At 43.4% G+C, this 26,110-nt stretch overlaps 1 long non-coding RNA gene across 2 annotated transcripts; it reads right to left on the bottom strand.

The window, feature by feature from the left end:
- Positions 1–4,640: 4,640 nt before the first annotated feature.
- LOC120939625 lies at positions 4,641–6,565 on the bottom strand. 2 transcript variants are annotated; one of them, XR_005749322.1, is made up of 3 exons: positions 6,350–6,565; positions 6,131–6,245; positions 4,641–4,851 (listed from the first exon to the last, which is right to left on the bottom strand). It is a non-coding gene; the product is annotated as an uncharacterized LOC120939625 (long non-coding RNA). The 2 variants fall into 2 exon arrangements; XR_005749321.1 differs by lacking the exon at positions 4,641–4,851 and adding an exon at positions 5,329–5,474 and having other exon boundaries at positions 6,350–6,563.
- Positions 6,566–26,110: the final 19,545 nt, after the last annotated feature.

Here is a 26,110-nt window from a genome sequence, read left to right as displayed (position 1 = left end):
TTTGGCCCCTAGTAAACCACTTCAACCAAAAGTTTGCAGCCTTAATTATTCCCAATCAAGTTGTCTGCATTGATAAGTCCCTGATAACATTTTCTGTCCACTTGTCTTTTAAACAGTATCTCCCCAGCAAGTAAGCCAGATATGGGGTCAAGTTGTATAAGCCCTGTGACAGGGCAACAGGCTATACATATAGTTTTTAGGTTTATGAGGGAAGAGATAGTCACATGGAGCCCGAGAACTGCCCAACCTACATAGGGAGTGCTGGCAAGATTGCTTGTGAATTAGTGTCACCCTTATTCGGAAACAGGTACCACTTGTATGTGGACAATTATTACACTAGCGTGCCACCAGAGCTTCCCCCAATGGCTTGTAGAATCCCAACTTAGACAGGGGGAGAGAGCCTACTTGAAGTGTAATAATTTGCTCGCAGTGAAGTGGAGGGATAATTGGAATGTTTTTGTTCTGTCCTCCCTTCACGCAGATACAGGTGAAACTCGAAAAAAATTGAATATCGTGAAAAAGTAAATTTATTTCTCTAATGCAACCTAAAGGGGTTGTAAAGGTGCAATTTGTTTCCTAAATAGGTTACTTTACCTTAGTGAAGTCCTCCTTTACTTACCTCATCCTTCGATTTTGCTTTTAAATGTCCTTATTTCTTCTGAGAAATCCTCACTTTCTGTTCTTCTGTCTGTAACTCCACACAGTAATGCAAGGCTTTCTCCCTGGTGTGGAGTGTCGTGCTCGCCCCCTCCCTTGGACTACAGTTGAGTCAGGACGCCCACTAACAAACAGCTCCTTTCTCTATCTGCTACGTAGAGAGCGTCCTGACTCTCCCGTAGTGCCAGGGAGGGGGAGAGCACAACACTCCACACCAGGGAGAAAGCCTTGCATTACTGTGTGGAGTTACAGACAGAAGAACAGAAAGTGATGATTTCTCTGAAGAAATAAGGACATTTAAAAGCAAAATCAAAGGATGAGGTAAGTGAAGGAGGACTGCACTAAGGTAAAGGAAGCTATTTAGGAAAAAGAAAATTGTACCTTTACAACCCCTTTAAAATGTTAATATATGAGATAGACTCATTACATGCAAAGGAAGATAGTTCAAGCCGTGATTTGTCATAATTGTGATGATTATGGCTTACAGCTCATAAAAAAGCTCCAAATCCACAATCTCAGAAAATTTGAATATTACATACAATCAATAAAACAAGCATTGTACATGGAACAATATCGGACCTCTGAAAAGTATAAGCATGCATATGTTCTAAGTACTTGGTGTGGGCCCCTTTTGCAGCAATTACTGCCTCAATGCAGCGTGGCATGGAAGCTATCAGCCTGTGGCACTTCTGAGGTGTTATGGAAGACCAGGATGCGTTAATAGTCTCATATCTCTCATCTTTCTCTTGGCAATGCCCCATAGATTCTCTATGGGGTTCGGGTCAGGCGGGTTTGCTGGTCAATCAAGCACATTAATCCCACGGTCATTGAACCAGGTTTTGGGCAGGTGCCAAGTCCCGCTGGAAAATTAAGTCAGCATCCCCATGCATCCCTATAGAGCTCGTCTGAGGATGGAAGAATGAAGTGCTCCAAAATCTCCTGGTAGGTGACTGCGTTAACCCTGGACTTAATGAAGCACAGTGGACCAACACCAGCAGATGACATGACTCCCCAAATAAACACAGACTGTGGATACTTCACACTGGACTTCAAGCATTTTGCAGTGTGTGCCTCTTCATTCTTCCTCCATACTCTGGGTCCTTGGTTTCCAAATGAGATGCACAATTTTCTCTCATCAGAAAAGAGGACTTTTGATCACTGAGAAACAGACCAGATCTGTTTTCTTTTAGCCCAGGTAAGATACTTCTGATGTTGTTTGTTGTTCAGGAGTGGCTTGACAAGAGGAATATGACATTTGAAGCCCATGTCCAGGATCCATCTGTGTGTGGTGGCTCTTTATGCACTGACTTCAGCCTCAGTCCACTCCTTGTAAAAGTCCTCAACACTTTTGAATGACCTTTTCCTGACAACCCTCTCCAGGCTGCGGTCATCCCTGCTACTTGTGCACCTTTTTCTTCCACACTTGTCCCTTCCTTTCCCCTTCCTACTCAGCTATGAGTAAGCATCACAAGATGTGAAACATGTCAGCCACCTTTTTCCTGTTGTTCACTTCATTTTGACTGCAACACTTTGGTTGTTTTTTTGGATTTAATTTGTACAATAAACACATCATATGATTGATATAGGATACAAATGCCCTGGTTAACCTCTATCACCACTGCGCCAATGAAAAAATTTGAAATAAACTACAGCTGCTGCTTAGTGTATGAATATTTAAACAAAAACAAATAACCTAAATAGGTGTAAGAAAATTGCAGCGCTAATTAATATAATACTAAATAAATAATAAATAACATATAAACTCAATAACACCATGTGACAAGTGATATAAAGTCCATAAAAAATTGATGAACAAATTTGATGAAAAAAATCCTTATTCTGTGAATCTTTCACCACACCACCATGCTGTGATAACTCCCCTCTGAAAAACACACTCACCAAACGGATTTGCCTTTCACTCTCATGTTAGGCTAAATCACTTGTGTATGATCCCACAAATGGATAAATGAATCTCAGCTGAACCAAACCAAAAATAATGAGCCTGGTATGTAAAAAATTAAAAGTCAGCTTCAAATTTCAATCACAGCAAACATCAGTGTTTTGTAGGCTCGGTAGTGCTAGGCGGTCATGGCGGACCTGAGGTGTGTGCTCAGTTGGTATATGCTCACCAAACTCCAGTGTATGAATATTTAAACAAAAACAAATAACCTAAATAGGTGTAAGAAAATTGCAGCGCTAATTAATATAATACTAAATAAATAATAAATAACATATAAACTCAATAACACCATGTGACAAGTGATATAAAGTCCATAAAAAATTGATGAACAAATTTGATGAAAAAAATCCTTATTCTGTGAATCTTTCACCACACCACCATGCTGTGATAACTCCCCTCTGAAAAACACACTCACCAAACGGATTTGCCTTTCACTCTCATGTTAGGCTAAATCACTTGTGTATGATCCCACAAATGGATAAATGAATCTCAGCTGAACCACCGTGATATTCCGTGATATAGATAAGTGGGACATAATAAACAGAAGAACACAAAGAGGGCCCGCCACCCACAGCCATATAGGTAGATGGCAGGATGCGGGTAAACCTCCTACAAAAGTGGACTAGTGTAGAAAATCCCACTGCCACTCACCCAAGACGTCCAATGGAAGGCGTAGACCCGGACCAGATGAACCACTGCCGCACCATCAAACTCCCCCGGGGGGTACCAGAGGGGTGGAAAAAGGGGAGAGGAGCTCCCCTGGGTCAGTGTAGAAAAGGACTCCGAATTCAGATGCACCACCAAGAGAGGTACCGCCCGGGCCTACGAGAGGTCACCAGATAGCGTGCCAAAGCCGCGCCCCGAGGCGGGCCGGAGGGGGGGGCGGGGGCGACAGGCAAAAAAGGGGGGGAAGGAGGGCAAACCGAGGCGGGGAAGGAGCACAGGGAGGGGGGGGGGCAACGGGGATGGCGGATCAAGGCCAAGCAGGTGGGGACGAGCACACGCGCCTGGCTGAGTCACAGGGGGGCCCGACACCACCGTGTACACCGGGATGGGTAAGTTGGGGTGCGGGGGAGCGCTCCCCTCCTAAGGTTGCGGTGAAGACCCTGTAATGTAAATACACGTATATGTATAAGACTGGGAAGCATGTCTAGAAAATAAAAATGGTAAATATATGAGTACACGCCAGGCTGAACAAGAAGCCTGATGTGTAGGCATGGAAATTGCGTGGAAATTGCGTGAGGGAGATGCACAGAGGAGAAAAAGATGTGGGAATGAGGGGAAACAACAGAACAATAGGACACAGAGTGAAAACAAACCAAAAATAATGAGCCTGGTATGTAAAAAATTAAAAGTCAGCTTCAAATTTCAATCACAGCAAACATCAGTGTTTTGTAGGCTCGGTAGTGCTAGGCGGTCATGGCGGACCTGAGGTGTGTGCTCAGTTGGTATATGCTCACCAAACTTAGTGTATGAATATTTAAACAAAAACAAATAACCTAAATAGGTGTAAGAAAATTGCAGCGCTAATTAATATAATACTAAATAAATAATAAATAACATATAAACTCAATAACACCATGTGACAAGTGATATAAAGTCCATAAAAAATTGATGAACAAATTTGATGAAAAAAATCCTTATTCTGTGAATCTTTCACCACACCACCATGCTGTGATAACTCCCCTCTGAAAAACACACTCACCAAACGGATTTGCCTTTCACTCTCATGTTAGGCTAAATCACTTGTGTATGATCCCACAAATGGATAAATGAATCTCAGCTGAACCACCGTGATATTCCCTCAATGATGTACATGAAAACAAAAGAAGTGCTCCAAAAGTGTAACGTTGTACCACCAGTTTAATTCAAAACCACAGCAATCCTTAATTTATTAAACTCACATGTAAAAAATTAAGAAAAGAGAAAATTACCCCTAGGGGCTTTGTGCTGCAGCAAGGAATAGAAACGTACCAAAAAATATATAAAAGTATAAATTTATTTAAATATGTTGTACGGAAAAAGCCCCAAACAGTAGGGACTCAAGATATGAGCTTGGTAAAAAACATAAGTCATACATGGCAAATAAAAACACAAGGTAGAACAAGTACAGACATAGCGTAACAGTACTGTAAGTATACAAATACTATGGGCGAAAAACACCCCTACGCGTTTTGACCTTTTATGAGTAGCGGTCTTCTTCAGGGAGTATTAGTTAGACGCTGCCATAGGTTCTGTAAGAAAGAAAATACATACAAAGAGAGATACATATAGATAAGTGGGACATAATAAACAGAAGAACACAAAGAGGGCCCTCCACCCACAGCCATATAGGTAGATGGCAGGATGCGGGTAAACCTCCTACAAAAGTGGACTAGTGTAGAAAATCCCACTGCCACTCACCCAAGACGTCCAATGGAAGGCGTAGACCCGGACCAGATGAACCACTGCCGCACCATCAAACTCCCCCGGGGGGTACCAGAGGGGTGGAAAAAGGGGAGAGGAGCTCCCCTGGGTCAGTGTAGAAAAGGACTCCGAATTCAGATGCACCACCAAGAGAGGTACCGCCCGGGCCTACGAGAGGTCACCAGATAGCGTGCCAAAGCCGCGCCCCGAGGCGGGCCGGAGGGGGGGGCGGGGGCGACAGGCAAAAAAGGGGGGGAAGGAGGGCAAACCGAGGCGGGGAAGGAGCACAGGGAGGGGGGGGGCAACGGGGATGGCGGATCAAGGCCAAGCAGGTGGGGACGAGCACACGCGCCTGGCTGAGTCACAGGGGGGCCCGACACCACCGTGTACACCGGGATGGGTAAGTTGGGGTGCGGGGGAGCGCTCCCCTCCTAAGGTTGCGGTGAAGACCCTGTAATGTAAATACACGTATATGTATAAGACTGGGAAGCATGTCTAGAAAATAAAAATGGTAAATATATGAGTACACGCCAGGCTGAACAAGAAGCCTGATGTGTAGGCATGGAAATTGCGTGAGGGAGATGCACAGAGGAGAAAAAGATGTGGGAATGAGGGGAAACAACAGAACAATAGGACACAGAGTGAAAACAAACCAAAAATAATGAGCCTGGTAAAAGTAGATAAAACAAAGCAAAGAAGGTGTGTAAGTGACTGAATGAATAACAATGAAGAATGCAATGTGTGGTCTAGTGAAAAATGTGGAAGTGTATGTGAAAGGGATGTGGTAGAGCAGCAGTGTGAGGTGGGAAAGCAAAAGAAAAATGGAAAACAACAAGGGGAGAAAAGAAAAGGGATAAAAGGGGAACAGGAAATATGGGGAATGTTGCAGTGAAAAGGAGAAGAAAGAGGAATACAAATGAAAATAAAAATAATAAAAATAATAAAAAAATGCTGATAATAATCCTGTGACTATAAGTGTATGAGTGATCTATGGGTGTGTGTGCATGTGAATGAAATCATGAAAACAGGTGAATAAGAGGAAGGTGGGAAAAGAAACTGCAAGGGAAAGGGGCTAGTATGGAAACAAATGAAAAGGTGAAAAAATACCTGTGCTATCTGTAAAGCTCACAGAGGTAAGATGGTCGGATGGTAAAATGGTTGAAGCTGTAGCCTTCCTGTTAGGGAGGGATGTTGAGACACCTATTGAAGGAGGTGCTGACGTCTGTTGAAAAGTAAACGAAGTAGAAGAGTAAGATAATAATGGGGATACCGGGGTGGATGGCAGGTTTGCAGGAAATGGAAAAGAGAGCCAAGGCTCCCACTTACCTTCCTGCAGCCAAAATCTGTCATAACCACCAAACACAGTCGCCGTGGGATCTGGATTTGTCCCAATGAGGCTGGCTGCTTATATAAGGTATATCTTGAACAGGTGAGGGAGTGCACTCCCTCTACACCTGTAGCAACCCCACCCTATGATGCAGTAGGGGGCGGGCCCGGATGGACCCAACCCTGCCCGGGAACCACACCCACCGCTGGGGCAGGTGTAAACATCGCCGAAGTTCCCCCCCACCACACACACCCCCCCCACAGGGAACCCCCCCATCCACGGGAACGCCACACCCACCCCCCCAGACGGCCAAACCCCCGCCCCCCCCACCCACCCACCGCGCATGCAGCAATACAGCGCGCCCAGGCCGCCATGAGGCGGCAAGTGGTGGCCTCCCCGGCATTCCAGAAGGGACTGCTAGGTCCCCGGTGTACCAACTCCATCCTCCTCGTCCATGGACGGCAATGCGCAGGCACGCAGGTGGTGTGAGCCGCGCGCGGTCACGCGAGGCGTCGGCGCCATGACGCCATCGCGACCCCGCGCGCTCGGCAAGGGCGCGTGCTGGCCACTAGGGACCTGGGACGCCGCCGGCAGGTGCAGAAACTCCCCCCAGTGGCCAGCGAGAAGAAGGCCACCAGAGAAAAAGCACAAGAACCGGGGCCAGCCCGGATATGTGCAGAGTCCCAGCCTGCCGTGAGGCCCAGGGAAGGAAAAATCTCCTGCTGGCTACCGAACCATGTGCACCCATGGAGCCCCCAGGGGAAAGATGATGGAGGGATGCGGATGTGGTGACGGTCCAGGCCCGGAATCCAAAAAATGGACGTCCATGGGGGGTGGTAAAAATCTGAAAAATATTATTAAAGTATATGTTAAATGCAGATTGCTGTGCGATCATATTTGGGTAAATGCTCCGCATCAGAAACAGATGCAAAGTACATTTGTATCGTGTAAGAAATTAATATACCAAATGGACATATTAGTCTGAAACAAACAAAATAATGTATATAAGAACAGAACAAAGAAATGATGATAAAATCATAACTAAATTGGAGAGCTGAGCATATTGTAAATAAACATACACACTTGGAAAGGGGATCCAAAAGGGGAAAAAACCAACCAAATACTGATGGAAACAAAAAACCTTCAAAGAACAAACCGGGGAGGACACAGGACGCAAACATGTAGGCTGAGAGGTAGGTCGCCATACAAGGCGGCCATAACTCTCCTGCGTCCTGGATAAAGTCGGTTTTCCCGGATGTAAACCCCTTTCGGGGAGGGAACAAAGGAGATGGATTAGTTCAGGCCTGGGTACACCATGGCATGGAGTATGAAAATCCACCTTAGCTCACACTGGGGGAGGGCTTTGTTCCAAACGCCGCCCCTGATCGGTATATGAACTCGATCAATGGCGGCGAGGGTGGTTTTAGGCATTTTGTAATTGTGTTTAAAAACCACATGCCTGCCAAGGGGCAGGTATCGGTTTCCAGTTTGCATGTTAAATTCGTGCCTGGCTGCACGACGTCAAAATTCTTGTTTAGTCTTGCCAACGTAGAGTACGTTGCATTCACATGACATTAGGTAGACAACTCCGTGGGTCTGGCAGTTAGCGAAAAGGTGTGGAAAAAACATCACACCGTTGGGTAATGGGAAGGATTTCTCCTTACGCATAAGGGGACAATGCGAGTACTGGCCGCATGGAGAGGTTCCAATTGCGGGACAGTGTTTCTTTGTGGTGGCCCCTTTAAATTCGCTCTGCACTGGCTTGTCTTTTAAGGACATGGCCCTTTTAAAAGTAATGGAAGGAGAACCAGTAACAAGTTTATTGGTCTTTGGATACTCATGTTGAACAGATTATCAATGGTGTGTCAAAAAACAATTGAATCAAAAAACCAAATGCATAAATAGATACAACAGACCTAAAGCTCATGTCCTGAGTCCATGGGTGTGAACCCTGGGGAACGGGTGTTTAGCCACCCAAAAAATTTTTAGCGAGGAAAGGGTATTGGAACCCATGGATAGAGAGTGCTGCACACCCCTGATATGTCTTGAGAAAAGAGAAAATTACCCCTAGGGGCTTTGTGCTGCAGCAAGGAATAGAAACGTACCAAAAAATATATAAAAGTATACACAAAATTGAGAGTATAGCCTCATATAAACAATAATATGTAAAAGTAATGTACCATCATCCCAGTTAATTGCGAAAAATGGGGAGCATGGGGGGAGGGGAACAGTTGCTGAGGCTGAACCCACAACAGCCCACACAGTTGAGTAGAAGCGGGACTATCTCGGTACAGATGAGACAATATAAAACAGGAATAGATAAAAAAAGGGGGAATTTATTATTAAAATAGACAAAACAAATATATATATATATCAACAGTTGGTCATGGTCGACTAGTTTCGCGGAGGTTCACCGCTTCATCAGGAAACCAATCTGTGAATTATATAGTAGAATAAACATATATAATACATTTCAGCAGTACAATATGTAATGTACAAGGGAATAAAAACTTACCACATGAGTGAATTGATAAGGCACAGAACCAGGGCACCCGAAGGATGGTTCCCCCCACGGCGGGCATGGGGGTATTGGTAGTGGAAATCTGAATATAGGCATAACAGTATAATAATTATATAGATATATAAACCAGATTGGTTGTTTTGGTAGGGAAGGAGGGAGGGAGGTGGCGGATTGTTGATAGGTAAGGAACAGGCAAGATTGGGTAAGGACTGAGTGGTAAAGGATAGAATGAAGGAAAAAGGAGAAAAGAAGGAGAAAAAAGGAAGAGAAAAAGAAAGGGAGGATGAATAGTGGGGGGGGGGGAGAAAATTGAAAAGGGGGAGAAGGGACAACCAAGGGGAATGGGGGGGGGGAAAATAAAAGCAGGGGGGGGGAGGGGGCTGGGATGGGATGGGAGGGGAAGGATGAGGTGAGAGAAAGAGGAATTTGGTTGGGAATTATGCCAAAGATAATGCTTACCACGGTAGTTACATCCGTGGAATTTGAAAGCCAAGCCATGGTGGAGGATGGGATAGTCTCGGTACAATAAGGCAGCAGGCTGGTTACAGGAGCGTGGCAATGTGAGGGGATCAAAGGTGGTGCAGTGTTAAAATGAAGTCCAAAATTACTGGTGAGAACCAGTGTTGTGTCATCCATGGAAGTACCCAAAACGGAGACAATGCACTGTAGTGCATGGACAGAACCATTGAAACAAGGGACTGCACGTACATCCAAGAGGATCCCCAAGGTTGCCGTTAGACTCCAGACCTATCACTGCCCAGACCGGGAGCCACAAGAGGCGAGATCCACTCAACTCATCCGGGGGCCAGACGGCCCTTAAATGAGCTACCCCAACCCGGAGACATCACCTACGCCGCCAATTGACGGCGCCGTGACGTCACCGGGTCAGTTTCCCCGCACTGCACAGGTGCGCAATTAGCCCTCCTGTGCAAGCGCGCTCCACCTAGGCCAGCGGGCTAGACGCCCAGCCGGGGGAGCAAGAGAGGGTGGGGGGGGAAGGGAAACACACCCCCTCCAGGGGAAACACATGTCCGCCGCAGTGGGGAAGCACGGGCACCCCGGGACCGCACACAATGCACTCAAGGGGTAATATGGTAACAAGAATAAACATCATGATAATACAGTAAAAAACAAGGGGGTAAGTATAATAAGTGGGGGTATGAATCCCACAAACATGATTGCTAATTTATGGCGACCTAGAATATTGATCAATAATGACAGCTGCCATTGCAAAAAAGAACCTGCAAGAGGGCGGGGGATAAATAAAAAAAAAAAAAAAAAAAAAAAAAAACATGTGATATAGTGCAATAGGGTGGTGAAAATAAAAAATAAAGTGAAAATTAAGAAACTGGGGAGGCTAAGCCTTATGGGGCAACCAAGACTGATATCCCCTATTGCACAGAACCCAGGATGTGCTTAAATTGAGCTATAATAATTTAATCATAATAACTAGATAATTATAGTGTCTTGTGGTGAATGTTAATTGAATAAGTGAAGGTGATAAGAATAGAAAGGGTGAAAGAGAGAACGGTTGTTTAGATGTGAATACAAAACTAACCGAAGTGATACATTGTGAAAAGTCCCAGAATTGGGACAAAGTGATACAAAAGTGTATTTATATAATGCCCATAGTTGTTTAAGATAACAAGGTAGCTAAGTTGGAATGCAGTAGGTTGGTATATATGAAGAGAATTAAAAAAATGGTGTGGGAAAGGATCACCACTAAATTACACCTGTAGACAAAAGCTGATATTCCCGAGGCGATGAGGGTGAACATTAGAGCAATAATCTAAGTAACAAGGTTAGGGATACATGGATCATAATGGTAGATAATAGACAATTTAAAGATAAGGAAAGTTATCTAATAAATGTTAACTAATAAAACCACATGAAAAATGTGGGATGTAATAATTTCACCATGTTGGTCGGGGAAATACAGTCTAGTCAAGGTGCAAGTATATACAAAGTTACATGATCATAACAATAAGTTAGATAGTAATTTGCCTGTCCCATATAGGACATGTCAAATATCCAGCCGGCACTACATACAATATCAGACCTAGGTCACCAAGCATTCATTGAAGTAATTAAATGTAATGTAAAAGGGGTAATGAGTTAGAGGCACTCAGGGGGGGGAAGAGAAGCGGGTGTGTTATCCACCCAATGAATATAGACAAAATTGAGAGTATAGCCTCATATAAACAATAATATGTAAAAGTAATGTACCATCATCCCAGTTAATTGCGAAAAATGGGGAGCATGGGGGGAGGGGAACAGTTGCTGAGGCTGAACCCACAACAGCCCACACAGTTGAGTAGAAGCGGGACTATCTCGGTACAGATGAGACAATATAAAACAGGAATAGATAAAAAAGGGGGAATTTATTATTAAAATAGACAAAACAAATATATATATATATCAACAGTTGGTCATGGTCGACTAGTTTCGCGGAGGTTCACCGCTTCATCAGGAAACCAATCTGTGAATTATATAGTAGAATAAACATATATAATACATTTCAGCAGTACAATATGTAATGTACAAGGGAATAAAAACTTACCACATGAGTGAATTGATAAGGCACAGAACCAGGGCGCCCGAAGGATGGTTCCCCCCACGGCGGGCATGGGGGTATTGGTAGTGGAAATCTGAATATAGGCATAACAGTATAATAATTATATAGATATATAAACCAGATTGGTTGTTTTGGTAGGGAAGGAGGGAGGGAGGTGGCGGATTGTTGATAGGTAAGGAACAGGCAAGATTGGGTAAGGACTGAGTGGTAAAGGATAGAATGAAGGAAAAAGGAGAAAAGAAGGAGAAAAAAGGAAGAGAAAAAGAAAGGGAGGATGAATAGTGGGGGGGGGGAGAAAATTGAAAAGGGGGGGAAAGGGGACAACCAAGGGGAATGGGGGGGGGAAAATAAAAGCAGGGGGGGGGGGGGGGCTGGGATGGGATGGGAGGGGAAGGATGAGGTGAGAGAAAGAGGAATTTGGTTGGGAATTATGCCAAAGATAATGCTTACCACGGTAGTTACATCCGTGGAATTTGAAAGCCAAGCCATGGTGGAGGATGGGATAGTCTCGGTACAATAAGGCAGCAGGCTGGTTACAGGAGCGTGGCAATGTGAGGGGATCAAAGGTGGTGCAGTGTTAAAATGAAGTCCAAAATTACTGGTGAGAACCAGTGTTGTGTCATCCATGGAAGTACCCAAAACGGAGACAATGCACTGTAGTGCATGGACAGAACCATTGAAACAAGGGACTGCACGTACATCCAAGAGGATCCCCAAGGTTGCCGTTAGACTCCAGACCTATCACTGCCCAGACCGGGAGCCACAAGAGGCGAGATCCACTCAACTCATCCGGGGGCCAGACGGCCCTTAAATGAGCTACCCCAACCCGGAGACATCACCTACGCCGCCAATTGACGGCGCCGTGACGTCACCGGGTCAGTTTCCCCGCACTGCACAGGTGCGCAATTAGCCCTCCTGTGCAAGCGCGCTCCACCTAGGCCAGCGGGCTAGACGCCCAGCCGGGGGAGCAAGAGAGGGTGGGGGGGGAAGGGAAACACACCCCCTCCAGGGGAAACACATGTCCGCCGCAGTGGGGAAGCACGGGCACCCCGGGACCGCACACAATGCACTCAAGGGGTAATATGGTAACAAGAATAAACATCATGATAATACAGTAAAAAACAAGGGGGTAAGTATAATAAGTGGGGGTATGAATCCCACAAACATGATTGCTAATTTATGGCGACCTAGAATATTGATCAATAATGACAGCTGCCATTGCAAAAAAGAACCTGCAAGAGGGCGGGGGATAAGTAAAAAGAAAACATGTGATATAGTGCAATAGGGTGGTGAAAATAAAAAATAAAGTGAAAATTAAGAAACTGGGGAGGCTAAGCCTTATGGGGCAACCAAGACTGATATCCCCTATTGCACAGAACCCAGGATGTGCTTAAATTGAGCTATAATAATTTAATCATAATAACTAGATAATTATAGTGTCTTGTGGTGAATGTTAATTGAATAAGTGAAGGTGATAAGAATAGAAAGGGTGAAAGAGAGAACGGTTGTTTAGATGTGAATACAAAACTAACCGAAGTGATACATTGTGAAAAGTCCCAGAATTGGGACAAAGTGATACAAAAGTGTATTTATATAATGCCCATAGTTGTTTAAGATAACAAGGTAGCTAAGTTGGAATGCAGTAGGTTGGTATATATGAAGAGAATTAAAAAAATGGTGTGGGAAAGGATCACCACTAAATTACACCTATAGACAAAAGCTGATATTCCCGAGGCGATGAGGGTGAACATTAGAGCAATAATCTAAGTAACAAGGTTAGGGATACATGGATCATAATGGTAGATAATAGACAATTTAAAGATAAGGAAAGTTATCTAATAAATGTTAACTAATAAAACCACATGAAAAATGTGGGATGTAATAATTTCACCATGTTGGTCGGGGAAATACAGTCTAGTCAAGGTGCAAGTATATACAAAGTTACATGATCATAACAATAAGTTAGATAGTAATTTGCCTGTCCCATATAGGACATGTCAAATATCCAGCCGGCACTACATACAATATCAGACCTAGGTCACCAAGCATTCATTGAAGTAATTAAATGTAATGTAAAAGGGGTAATGAGTTAGAGGCACTCAGGGGGGAAGAGAAGCGGGTGTGTTATCCACCCAATGAATATAGACAAAATTGAGAGTATAGCCTCATATAAACAATAATATGTAAAAGTAATGTACCATCATCCCAGTTAATTGCGAAAAATGGGGAGCATGGGGGGAGGGGAACAGTTGCTGAGGCTGAACCCACAACAGCCCACACAGTTGAGTAGAAGCGGGACTATCTCGGTACAGATGAGACAATATAAAACAGGAATAGATAAAAAAAGGGGGAATTTATTATTAAAATAGACAAAACAAATATATATATATATCAACAGTTGGTCATGGTCGACTAGTTTCGCGGAGGTTCACCGCTTCATCAGGAAACCAATCTGTGAATTATATAGTAGAATAAACATATATAATACATTTCAGCAGTACAATATGTAATGTACAAGGGAATAAAAACTTACCACATGAGTGAATTGATAAGGCACAGAACCAGGGCGCCCGAAGGATGGTTCCCCCCACGGCGGGCATGGGGGTATTGGTAGTGGAAATCTGAATATAGGCATAACAGTATAATAAATATATAGATATATAAACCAGATTGGTTGTTTTGGTAGGGAAGGAGGGAGGGAGGTGGCGGATTGTTGATAGGTAAGGAACAGGCAAGATTGGGTAAGGACTGAGTGGTAAAGGATAGAATGAAGCAAAAAGGAGAAGAGAAGGAGAAAAAAGGAAGAGAAAAAGAAAGGGAGGATGAATAGTGGGGGGGGGGGAGAAAATTGAAAAGGGGGGGAAAGGGGACAACCAAGGGGAATGGGGGGGGGAAAATAAAAGCAGGGGGGGGAGGGGGCTGGGATGGGATGGGAGGGGAAGGATGAGGTGAGAGAAAGAGGAATTTGGTTGGGAATTATGCCAAAGATAATGCTTACCACGGTAGTTACATCCGTGGAATTTGAAAGCCAAGCCATGGTGGAGGATGGGATAGTCTCGGTACAATAAGGCAGCAGGCTGGTTACAGGAGCGTGGCAATGTGAGGGGATCAAAGGTGGTGCAGTGTTAAAATGAAGTCCAAAATTACTGGTGAGAACCAGTGTTGTGTCATCCATGGAAGTACCCAAAACGGAGACAATGCACTGTAGTGCATGGACAGAACCATTGAAACAAGGGACTGCACGTACATCCAAGAGGATCCCCAAGGTTGCCGTTAGACTCCAGACCTATCACTGCCCAGACCGGGAGCCACAAGAGGCGAGATCCACTCAACTCATCCGGGGGCCAGACGGCCCTTAAATGAGCTACCCCAACCCGGAGACATCACCTACGCCGCCAATTGACGGCGCCGTGACGTCACCGGGTCAGTTTCCCCGCACTGCACAGGTGCGCAATTAGCCCTCCTGTGCAAGCGCGCTCCACCTAGGCCAGCGGGCTAGACGCCCAGCCGGGGGAGCAAGAGAGGGTGGGGGGGAAGGGAAACACACCCCCTCCAGGGGAAACACATGTCCGCCGCAGTGGGGAAGCACGGGCACCCCGGGACCGCACACAATGCACTCAAGGGGTAATATGGTAACAAGAATAAACATCATGATAATACAGTAAAAAACAAGGGGGTAAGTATAATAAGTGGGGGTATGAATCCCACAAACATGATTGCTAATTTATGGCGACCTAGAATATTGATCAATAATGACAGCTGCCATTGCAAAAAAGAACCTGCAAGAGGGCGGGGGATAAATAAAAAAAAAAAACATGTGATATAGTGCAATAGGGTGGTGAAAATAAAAAATAAAGTGAAAATTAAGAAACTGGGGAGGCTAAGCCTTATGGGGCAACCAAGACTGATATCCCCTATTGCACAGAACCCAGGATGTGCTTAAATTGAGCTATAATAATTTAATCATAATAACTAGATAATTATAGTGTCTTGTGGTGAATGTTAATTGAATAAGTGAAGGTGATAAGAATAGAAAGGGTGAAAGAGAGAACGGTTGTTTAGATGTGAATACAAAACTAACCGAAGTGATACATTGTGAAAAGTCCCAGAATTGGGACAAAGTGATACAAAAGTGTATTTATATAATGCCCATAGTTGTTTAAGATAACAAGGTAGCTAAGTTGGAATGCAGTAGGTTGGTATATATGAAGAGAATTAAAAAAATGGTGTGGGAAAGGATCACCACTAAATTACACCTGTAGACAAAAGCTGATATTCCCGAGGCGATGAGGGTGAACATTAGAGCAATAATCTAAGTAACAGGTTAGGGATACATGGATCATAATGGTAGATAATAGACAATTTAAAGATAAGGAAAGTTATCTAATAAATGTTAACTAATAAAACCACATGAAAAATGTGGGATGTAATAATTTCACCATGTTGGTCGGGGAAATACAGTCTAGTCAAGGTGCAAGTATATACAAAGTTACATGATCATAACAATAAGTTAGATAGTAATTTGCCTGTCCCATATAGGACATGTCAAATATCCAGCCGGCACTACATACAATATCAGACCTAGGTCACCAAGCATTCATTGAAGTAATTAAATGTAATGTAAAAGGGGTAATGAGTTAGAGGCACTCAGGGGGGGAAGAGAAGCGGGTGTGTTATCCACCCAATGAATATAGACAAAATTGAGAGTATAGCCTCATATAAACAATAATATGTAAAAGTAATGTACCATCATCCCAGTTAATTGCGAAAAATGGGGAGCATGGGGGGAGGGGAACAGTTGCTGAGGCTGAACCCACAACAGCCCACACAGTTGAGTAGAAGCGGGACTATCTCGGTACAGATGAGACAATATAAAACAGGAATAGATAAAAAAAGGGGGAATTTATTATTAAAATAGACAAAACAAATATATATATATATCAACAGTTGGTCATGGTCGACTAGTTTCGCGGAGGTTCACCGCTTCATCAGGAAACCAATCTGTGAATTATATAGTAGAATAAACATATATAATACATTTCAGCAGTACAATATGTAATGTACAAGGGAATAAAAACTTACCACATGAGTGAATTGATAAGGCACAGAACCAGGGCGCCCGAAGGATGGTTCCCCCCACGGCGGGCATGGGGGTATTGGTAGTGGAAATCTGAATATAGGCATAACAGTATAATAATTATATAGATATATAAACCAGATTGGTTGTTTTGGTAGGGAAGGAGGGAGGGAGGTGGCGGATTGTTGATAGGTAAGGAACAGGCAAGATTGGGTAAGGACTGAGTGGTAAAGGATAGAATGAAGCAAAAAGGAGAAGAGAAGGAGAAAAAAGGAAGAGAAAAGAAAGGGAGGATGAATAGTGGGGGGGGGGGGAGAAAATTGAAAAGGGGGAGAAGGGACAACCAAGGGGAATGGGGGGGGGAAAATAAAAGCAGGGGGGGGAGGGGGCTGGGATGGGATGGGAGGGGAAGGATGAGGTGAGAGAAAGAGGAATTTGGTTGGGAATTATGCCAAAGATAATGCTTACCACGGTAGTTACATCCGTGGAATTTGAAAGCCAAGCCATGGTGGAGGATGGGATAGTCTCGGTACAATAAGGCAGCAGGCTGGTTACAGGAGCGTGGCAATGTGAGGGGATCAAAGGTGGTGCAGTGTTAAAATGAAGTCCAAAATTACTGGTGAGAACCAGTGTTGTGTCATCCATGGAAGTACCCAAAACGGAGACAATGCACTGTAGTGCATGGACAGAACCATTGAAACAAGGGACTGCACGTACATCCAAGAGGATCCCCAAGGTTGCCGTTAGACTCCAGACCTATCACTGCCCAGACCGGGAGCCACAAGAGGCGAGATCCACTCAACTCATCCGGGGGCCAGACGGCCCTTAAATGAGCTACCCCAACCCGGAGACATCACCTACGCCGCCAATTGACGGCGCCGTGACGTCACCGGGTCAGTTTCCCCGCACTGCACAGGTGCGCAATTAGCCCTCCTGTGCAAGCGCGCTCCACCTAGGCCAGCGGGCTAGACGCCCAGCCGGGGGAGCAAGAGAGGGTGGGGGGGGAAGGGAAACACACCCCCTCCAGGGGAAACACATGTCCGCCGCAGTGGGGAAGCACGGGCACCCCGGGACCGCACACAATGCACTCAAGGGGTAATATGGTAACAAGAATAAACATCATGATAATACAGTAAAAAACAAGGGGGTAAGTATAATAAGTGGGGGTATGAATCCCACAAACATGATTGCTAATTTATGGCGACCTAGAATATTGATCAATAATGACAGCTGCCATTGCAAAAAAGAACCTGCAAGAGGGCGGGGGATAAATAAAAAAAAAAAAAAAAAAAAAAAAAAAAAAAACATGTGATATAGTGCAATAGGGTGGTGAAAATAAAAAATAAAGTGAAAATTAAGAAACTGGGGAGGCTAAGCCTTATGGGGCAACCAAGACTGATATCCCCTATTGCACAGAACCCAGGATGTGCAATATAAAAGTATACATTTATTTAAATATGTTGTACGGAAAAAGCCCCAAACAGTAGGGACTCAAGATATGAGCTTGGTAAAAAACATAAGTCATACATGGCAAATAAAAACACAAGGTAGAACAAGTACAGACATAGCGTAACAGTACTGTAAGTATACAAATACTATGGGCGAAAAACACCCCTACGCGTTTTGACCTTTTATGAGTAGCGGTCTTCTTCAGGGAGTATTAGTTAGACGCTGCCATAGGTTCTGTAAGAAAGAAAATACATACAAAGAGAGATACATATAGATAAGTGGGACATAATAAACAGAAGAACACAAAGAGGGCCCGCCACCCACAGCCATATAGGTAGATGGCAGGATGCGGGTAAACCTCCTACAAAAGTGGACTAGTGTAGAAAATCCCACTGCCACTCACCCAAGACGTCCAATGCAAGGCGTAGACCCGGACCAGATGAACCACTGCCGCACCATCAAACTCCCCCGGGGGGTACCAGAGGGGTGGAAAAAGGGGAGAGGAGCTCCCCTGGGTCAGTGTAGAAAAGGACTCCGAATTCAGGTGCACCACCAAGAGAGGTACCGCCCGGGCCTACGAGAGGTCACCAGATAGCGTGCCAAAGCCGCGCCCCGAGGCGGGCCGGAGGGGGGGGCGGGGGCGACAGGCAAAAAAGGGGGGGAAGGAGGGCAAACCGAGGCGGGGAAGGAGCACAGGGAGGGGGGGGCAACGGGGATGGCGGATCAAGGCCAAGCAGGTGGGGACGAGCACACGCGCCTGGCTGAGTCACAGGGGGGCCCGACACCACCGTGTACACCGGGATGGGTAAGTTGGGGTGCGGGGGAGCGCTCCCCTCCTAAGGTTGCGGTGAAGACCCTGTAATGTAAATACACGTATATGTATAAGACTGGGAAGCATGTCTAGAAAATAAAAATGGTAAATATATGAGTACACGCCAGGCTGAACAAGAAGCCTGATGTGTAGGCATGGAAATTGCGTGGAAATTGCGTGAGGGAGATGCACAGAGGAGAAAAAGATGTGGGAATGAGGGGAAACAACAGAACAATAGGACACAGAGTGAAAACAAACCAAAAATAATGAGCCTGGTATGTAAAAAATTAAAAGTCAGCTTCAAATTTCAATCACAGCAAACATCAGTGTTTTGTAGGCTCGGTAGTGCTAGGCGGTCATGGCGGACCTGAGGTGTGTGCTCAGTTGGTATATGCTCACCAAACTCCAGATTCCCGGCTCCCAGTATTGGCAAGTTGTTTAAACAGCAGCGGCGTCTCTAGTCAGTGAAGCTAGTAAAACTGTAGCCACGTTCCCGACATGTTTTGCAGTAAATGCTTAGTCATGGGATTGGCTACTGTGCTCCCCCCACTTCATTTGTAGATTCCCTGCCTATCACGTGATTGGTCATCCCCAGCATGCGCGCATGTCATGTCCCCATGATCGCAAAGCACAGCAATCTGCAGACCTTAGGAGAGGAAAGCTGCTTGAAGTGCACACACTTCATCACATTAGCCTTACATCTATCAAGGTGCCAACTTAATCTGCAAATACATAACACAGTAAAAGAAGTAGGTAACTAAAATGTATCAATTACAATTATTTTGAGCGAGAACCCTATATTAAAATAATATAATATTGCTAGTTACAGACGGCATGATTCATATCAATCCCAGAAATATATGGTCGCTAATTAAAGTGGATGTAAACCCAATTTTTTTTATGTCACAATGTAGAGTATAAGATTTCCTATCATCTGTGCTCAGTCTTGCCACACAGAGTTAATCCAGCTCTGAGCAATCCTCTTGTATTGTTCAGTGAAACTTAACAGACTTCCAGATAAAACCCTATCTAAATAAAAAGTCCATTCCTCTCTCCTTGCTTTGAGTGGCAGGTTATTTACATATCTAGCTTGGACATGTTTATCATATGTTATGTTATGTTTATCATAATATGAGGTGATCTACAGGATAACAAGTGAGAAATCCACCCCTCCCCCACATAACACATCCTGGTAATATACAATGAACTGTGAATCACCTCATATTATGATAAACATATCATAACATATGATAAATATGTCCAAGCTAGATATGTAAATAACCTGTCACTCAAAGCAAGGAGAGAGGAATGGACTTTTTATTTAGACAGGGTTTTATCTGGAAGTCTGTTAATTTTCACTGAACAATAAAAGAGGATTGCTCATAGCTGGATTAACTCTGTGTGGCAAGACTGGGCACAGATGATAGGAAATCTTATACTCTACATTGTGACATAACAAACATGGGTTTACATCCATTTTAAGCACATATAAACAATACTAAAATAAGCAAACATTATATAAAGACATGTTATCCAATACCAGGAGTAAAATTAGAATAAACAAATGAAACCATAGCACACCACCATGATCCCCTGACTGTAACCCCTTGTTACATTCCAAGGGGTGATGCGATCTGTGATCAGTGTACTAATATAAACCAATTGTTAAATACAATACTGATTTATATAGAACTAAGGATAAAATAAAGAGTGAAAATAACAATGAAGTTAAATTGGTCTCTCGATAAGTGCTCATAAAATGCCGATCAAATTACACTGGTACTATTTGTCCGCATAATGCACACCTTCTCTCATGGAGACAATGATGTCAATAAAATATATTGCACTAAATGCCTCATGATACATCCAGAGAAGGCTTCCTAACCTACCCATTGACTCTATTACAGTACGTGTATCATAATCCCATTATGACATACCTCATATATGTAATAATATGTAAATAAAGAAACCCTAGATCGAGAGACAAGCTCATATCAGTATTATGAAGAATACAGAAAGAATGATGGATGAACAGTACTATCCCAGCTCTACAATCAGTATCTATCATTTAATAATTATTAATGAAGCAGTTGAGGTATACTTCTATGTTTAACCCCCTGGGCGATAAACATTTCATTAAAAATATCCAACGGGTTTCCCTCTGAGAGAGATTCCCTTACCTTGTTATTACCTCTCCAAGACGGGTAGATAGTATCTATACCATACAACTGTAAAACTGTCAGATCTTGATTATGCACAATTAATACAGAGGGACCAGAGAGGTTGACAGTGCAGACCCTGCAGTGATTGTATTGAAAATCAAATGATGCAGGGTGTGAGTAAGGAAGTGTGTAAAGAAGTTGATGATGTTAAATCAAGGGAAGTGAAAAGGTGGGGGAGATTTATTTAAGGGGGTGTGTTGGACAGAGGGGCAGTGGGGTTTCTCTAGTTTTTTTGAAGAAAAAAATATTTGGTCTAGCATTTTTATGTACAGTATATATGTGTTTTTCTCTATGTACATCTTTTTGAATACAACAAACAGCCTGTAAAAAAAAAACCCTGAAGAAGAAATTGAATACCTACATCTCCGAAACATGTTGGGATCATATGTGACCACACATTTACTGTAACCTCCAATTTTGAGGTTTGTGTGTTCCAGCATTCAGTTGCTGTTCTTCTGTTCTCTGTTCTTCAGAGGGGCAGTGGGGTTTCTCTAGTTTTTTTTAAGAAAAAAATATTTGGTCTAGCATTTTTATGTACAGTATATATGTGTTTTTCTCTATGTACATCTTTTTGAATAGAACAAACAGCCTGTAAAAAAAAAACCCTGAAGAAGAAATTGAATACCTACATCTCCGAAACATGTTGGGATCATCTGTGACCACACATTTACTGTAACCTCCAATTTTGAGGTTCGTGTGTTCCAGCATTCAGTTGCTGTTCTATTAGATCGTGTTCAAATGCATTGTTTTTAGGTGTACCTACTTGTGCATTTTCAATATATTTGTATATTCAATACAATTTTACTTTTTTACAATGTTACTTCCTTTCATTCTGGCTCATTTTCCTTGCTCATAAAATCCCTGGGGCATCTCATTTCCAAGAGATAATTACTGGCGGCACTGACTTAAACTGGCCATATATGAGTACAATATTGAATTAAAATTCTTGGGTAAAGAAGGTTCTAAGGCAGTTTGTGTCAGGGACAGGCTGGCCACAATGCAGCTGATTCTCAAAGTCAGGTGCAAATGTGCATGCGCAGGTGCGATCCTACAGGTGCCCATCTTGCCAGACATAGGCGCACAAATGTATGCATGGACATGCACCTATGTGCACGCCTGTGAGTGCCATTAACGTTGGCACCAATTGGCATATATAAGTGCAGCAGTTGCACTAGTGGTTTGCTGTCTGATCTGCAGCTATATCTGTGTTCTTGAAATCTGATCCTGCTTACTCTTTGATGGTTCAGGCATCATGAATGACAGCCTTGCTTACTATTGTAACTTTGACCACTATAATTGGTTACAGTGATCACATGGTACCAGGGCCGCTCACAGAAGCCCAGTACTGTGACAGGTTGTCAGGTTAATCAATCGAATTCCAGGTGTTTGGAAGCAAAGACAATTTATTCAAAATGCACCGGTACATTTTGTGCGAAGCTTACAAGGTGAAAATCATAGCAAGAGTGAGAGAGCCGGTAAGCCCCCACCCTTCTCATACTTACAGTGAAACAACGATAACACTTTACATTGGCTAGGAAGGTCTGTCTGTACCTGGCACAGACTGGCACGTTTATTCTCAAACAGAGATTCCTGTACAATCTGTTATATATTACGTATGGGGTTAGTTAGAACAAATAATCAAGTTAAAACAACATGTGCTCGGGAGCCATCTTAAAAAATCAATGTCATCTTCCATAGACACACAAAAAAAACTTTTCTAACACAGGTGGACACACTTGGTTACAGATTGCGTTGCTGCACACCCCAGGGGGAACTCACAAGAAACAGTTCTGGGAGAATGTACATGTAAGTCATGTAGAGAATGTACATGTAAGTCGTCTTAGAACTAGAGAGCACCAGATTGACCATTTAAGTACTATGGCCCAAACGGGAAGTGGTTAATGCAAAAATGTAGCTATCATTGGTGACTTTTTTTTATTATGGGTGACAAATAAAAATATGTAAACCGATATAGTTAATTTACTGTTCAATGCAGTTATTTATCAAATTTATTTAGTTTACCACATTGAATATTTTGCTTGTTTGCTTTCATATACATTAAATAGACCCTGCCACTTCATGTATGCTATTCCAATAAGGTTACATGTGCATTTAATGTAATGTATGCATGTTATTCAGCTAGAAAAGCCCCCTAGTCTAGACATGAAAAAACACTTATGATAGGTGTAACCATCTTGATTGACATGTCAGGAACCCCAACAGATACAAAGCTGTCATTTAAAAGATACTATATTGAATTCCCCTTTGCCCCCATTTATAAACATTTATGTGGGGAGGTGAGTTGAAGATTAAAGGATTTGGGCCTACACAGAAATCAATTACACACTCCCAGAATAGGGCTATGACATGACAAGAAGAAAAGGCTGTGTTAGGTATTTGACTTTTCCTGAACAATCAAAATGTTTTAGCAATAAAAAAAAAGGTTTATGGAAAGGCAAAATGCTTCAATCATGTATTTAAAATGCTAAGATTCTTGTGATTTATGACTAACACAGTTACCGTATAGTGAGTGCTGTAGACTTTTTTTAGAATTCCATCATTCCTTGGTACAACAAACATCAATGTGAGTGATGCCGCGTACACACTATAGTTTTTCCTGACGTTCAAAAACCCGTCGTTTTTCACAACGTGATTCTTCTCCAGCCTGACTTGCATACACACATTCATGCAAAAAAACGACCGACCAAAGCGTGGTGACGTACAACACGTACAACGGGACTATAAAGGGGAAGTTCCTTTCAAAATGGCGCCACCCTTTGGGCTGCTTTTGCTGATCCTCGTGTTAGTAAAAGTTTGGTGAGAGACGATTCGCTCTTTTCAGTCTTCGTGCTTTAAAGATAATTTTCTGGTGTTCAGTTTGTGCTTGTGGGTTCATATTTGTTCTTCAGTGCATGTAGTGAGTTCGTATCTGTTTTTTTCAGTGCGTTATTGTCTGCTTGTTACTGATTTTCAGGTCGTACTTCATAGGCCTTGCTGTTCTTCAGTGCGTTCTTTTAGTTCGTTCTGACCAGCCGACCGTTTTCTAGCCATGTTGCGGGTACGTTCTCATCGCAGAGTTTGTGCTGTGCTTGGTGTTGGGCTTCATGCTTTAACCCAAGTCCAGTCCATGAACAGGGTGAGGAGGAGTTCCTGGACCAAGAATTGGTTGCTTGAGTGTGACCAGTTCTGTCACATGCCTTTGTTGCGGGAGATCCAGGAGAATAACCCTGATGACTACAGGAATTTTCTCCAGATGACGGACCCAGTTTTTCAGAATCTGTTGGCTTTGGTGTCCCCCTATATCACCAGGCAGGACAAAATTATGCGGGAAACCATCACTGCTGAGCAGAGGCTAGTCACCACGTTGCGCTACCTGGCAACAGGGAGAAGCCTGCAGGACCTCAAGTTCTCAACAGGCATCTCCCCCCAGGCTCTGGGGCTCATTATCCCAGACACCTGTTCTGCCATAATACAAGTCCTGCAGGGGGACTATATTAAGGTAAGTTTTCTCCTTTAACATCACATTATATGTATTTAAAGTTTGCTAATGTCTTGTATTTTTTATTCATTCCTATATTTTCTTTTTTGTAATATTCTGTGAATCTCCCCTTTGTCCCCATGCATACTGTAAGCATTTAATGCTCCTTTTTTGGCCTACATGCATATTTCCCTTCACTATAACCTCTCCAGCATTCTATCCTGTGCCCAAACACCTAGCCTAGTCACTTCCCAATGTATTTTGTCTGCTCTATTGTAGTGCTTTATCCTAATCCTCCCCTAAAATGTCTCCAAATGTTAGTTTTTGTTCATTAGATTCAGACAGAGTGCTCTAGGCTTGATTTGTGAGGTCCCCAACTTATCTAGAACCCCCCTAAAAATTCTTCCTCCGTCTACAGAGTGGTGAGCTGGCATTGCCACCTGCATCAGACAACGTGGAGGGACTACCATTTGTGTTTGTCGCAGATGAGGCTTTTGCGCTTGGACCCAGTCTTATGAGGCCATTTCCCCAAAGGACCCTCACCCCTGAGAAGAGGGTCTTCAATTACCGGCTGGCCAGAGCCAGAAAATTGGTGGTTAAAAATGCGTTTGGCATCATGGCCATCCGGTTCCGCCTGTATTATAATATCAACCATGTCACACTACAGGATCAAAATACATTGCCGGCCCTGGAAGCTGGCCGTACTGGCTTGCCCCCCCAAAGTGCTGGTGCTGTGCGTCAACAATATGTGGACTACTTTATGGCCATTGCTATGCCAGACGAATCTTGATTTCTTCTATATTATTTTTTGCTTATATTTCTTTTATTTGTCGCCAATGTCCTCCTAGTGCACTTGTAGTGCCATGTGTATTTTTCTTTAGTAATTAACCACCATTGTCAGTGTATAAACCCACAAAATAACCTTAAACAATTATTTTAGAAATTGATGTAAGAAGCCACAGATTGTTGAGTCCAAAAGATTTTACTCCTTGCACATTTAAATTGTGCGTAATTTTTTTGTAACTAGAAAATACAACATGTATTACAAATTTGTCATTGCTAATTTTTTGGCGAAAACGCAGAAACACGCATGTTTTCAAACCAAAAACATTTAAAACTCTGGAACTTATTAAGTTCAACATGTTCAATTTTGAGGCAAGATCAGACATTCTATTGTGTTTACCATGATGCATGTCAACATGTGCTATCTGCCATCATGGGGGATCAATGGATGTGTTTTGGGGGTGCAACCCCTTCCTCTCACCTTCTTTAGTTTGCGAGGATGGGGTTGCACGCAAAAAACACGTACATTGCTATCCCCTGATGGCAGATAACATGTTGACACAGTGGGGGTTATTTAATAAAGGCAAATCCACTTTGCACTACAAGTGCACTTGAAAGTGTACTTGGAAGTGCAGTCGCTGTAGATCTGAGGGGGACATGCAAGAATAAACAACATTTTAGCTTGCACATGATTGGATGATAAAATCAGCAGAGCTTCCCCTCATTTCAGATCTACCCCTCATCAGATTTAGAGCGACTGCACTTCCAAGTGCAGTGCACTGGTAGTGCAAAGTCGATTTGTTTTTCGTAAATAACTCCCACTGTGTGCATCTTTAAAATGTGG

The sequence above is a fragment of the Rana temporaria genome, chromosome 5 (genome assembly GCF_905171775.1).
Source record: "Rana temporaria chromosome 5, aRanTem1.1, whole genome shotgun sequence".
NCBI lineage: Eukaryota > Metazoa > Chordata > Amphibia > Anura > Ranidae > Rana > Rana temporaria.
The sequence above is the reverse complement of the archived record's forward strand: the minus strand, read 5'-3'. Positions and strand labels throughout refer to the sequence as shown.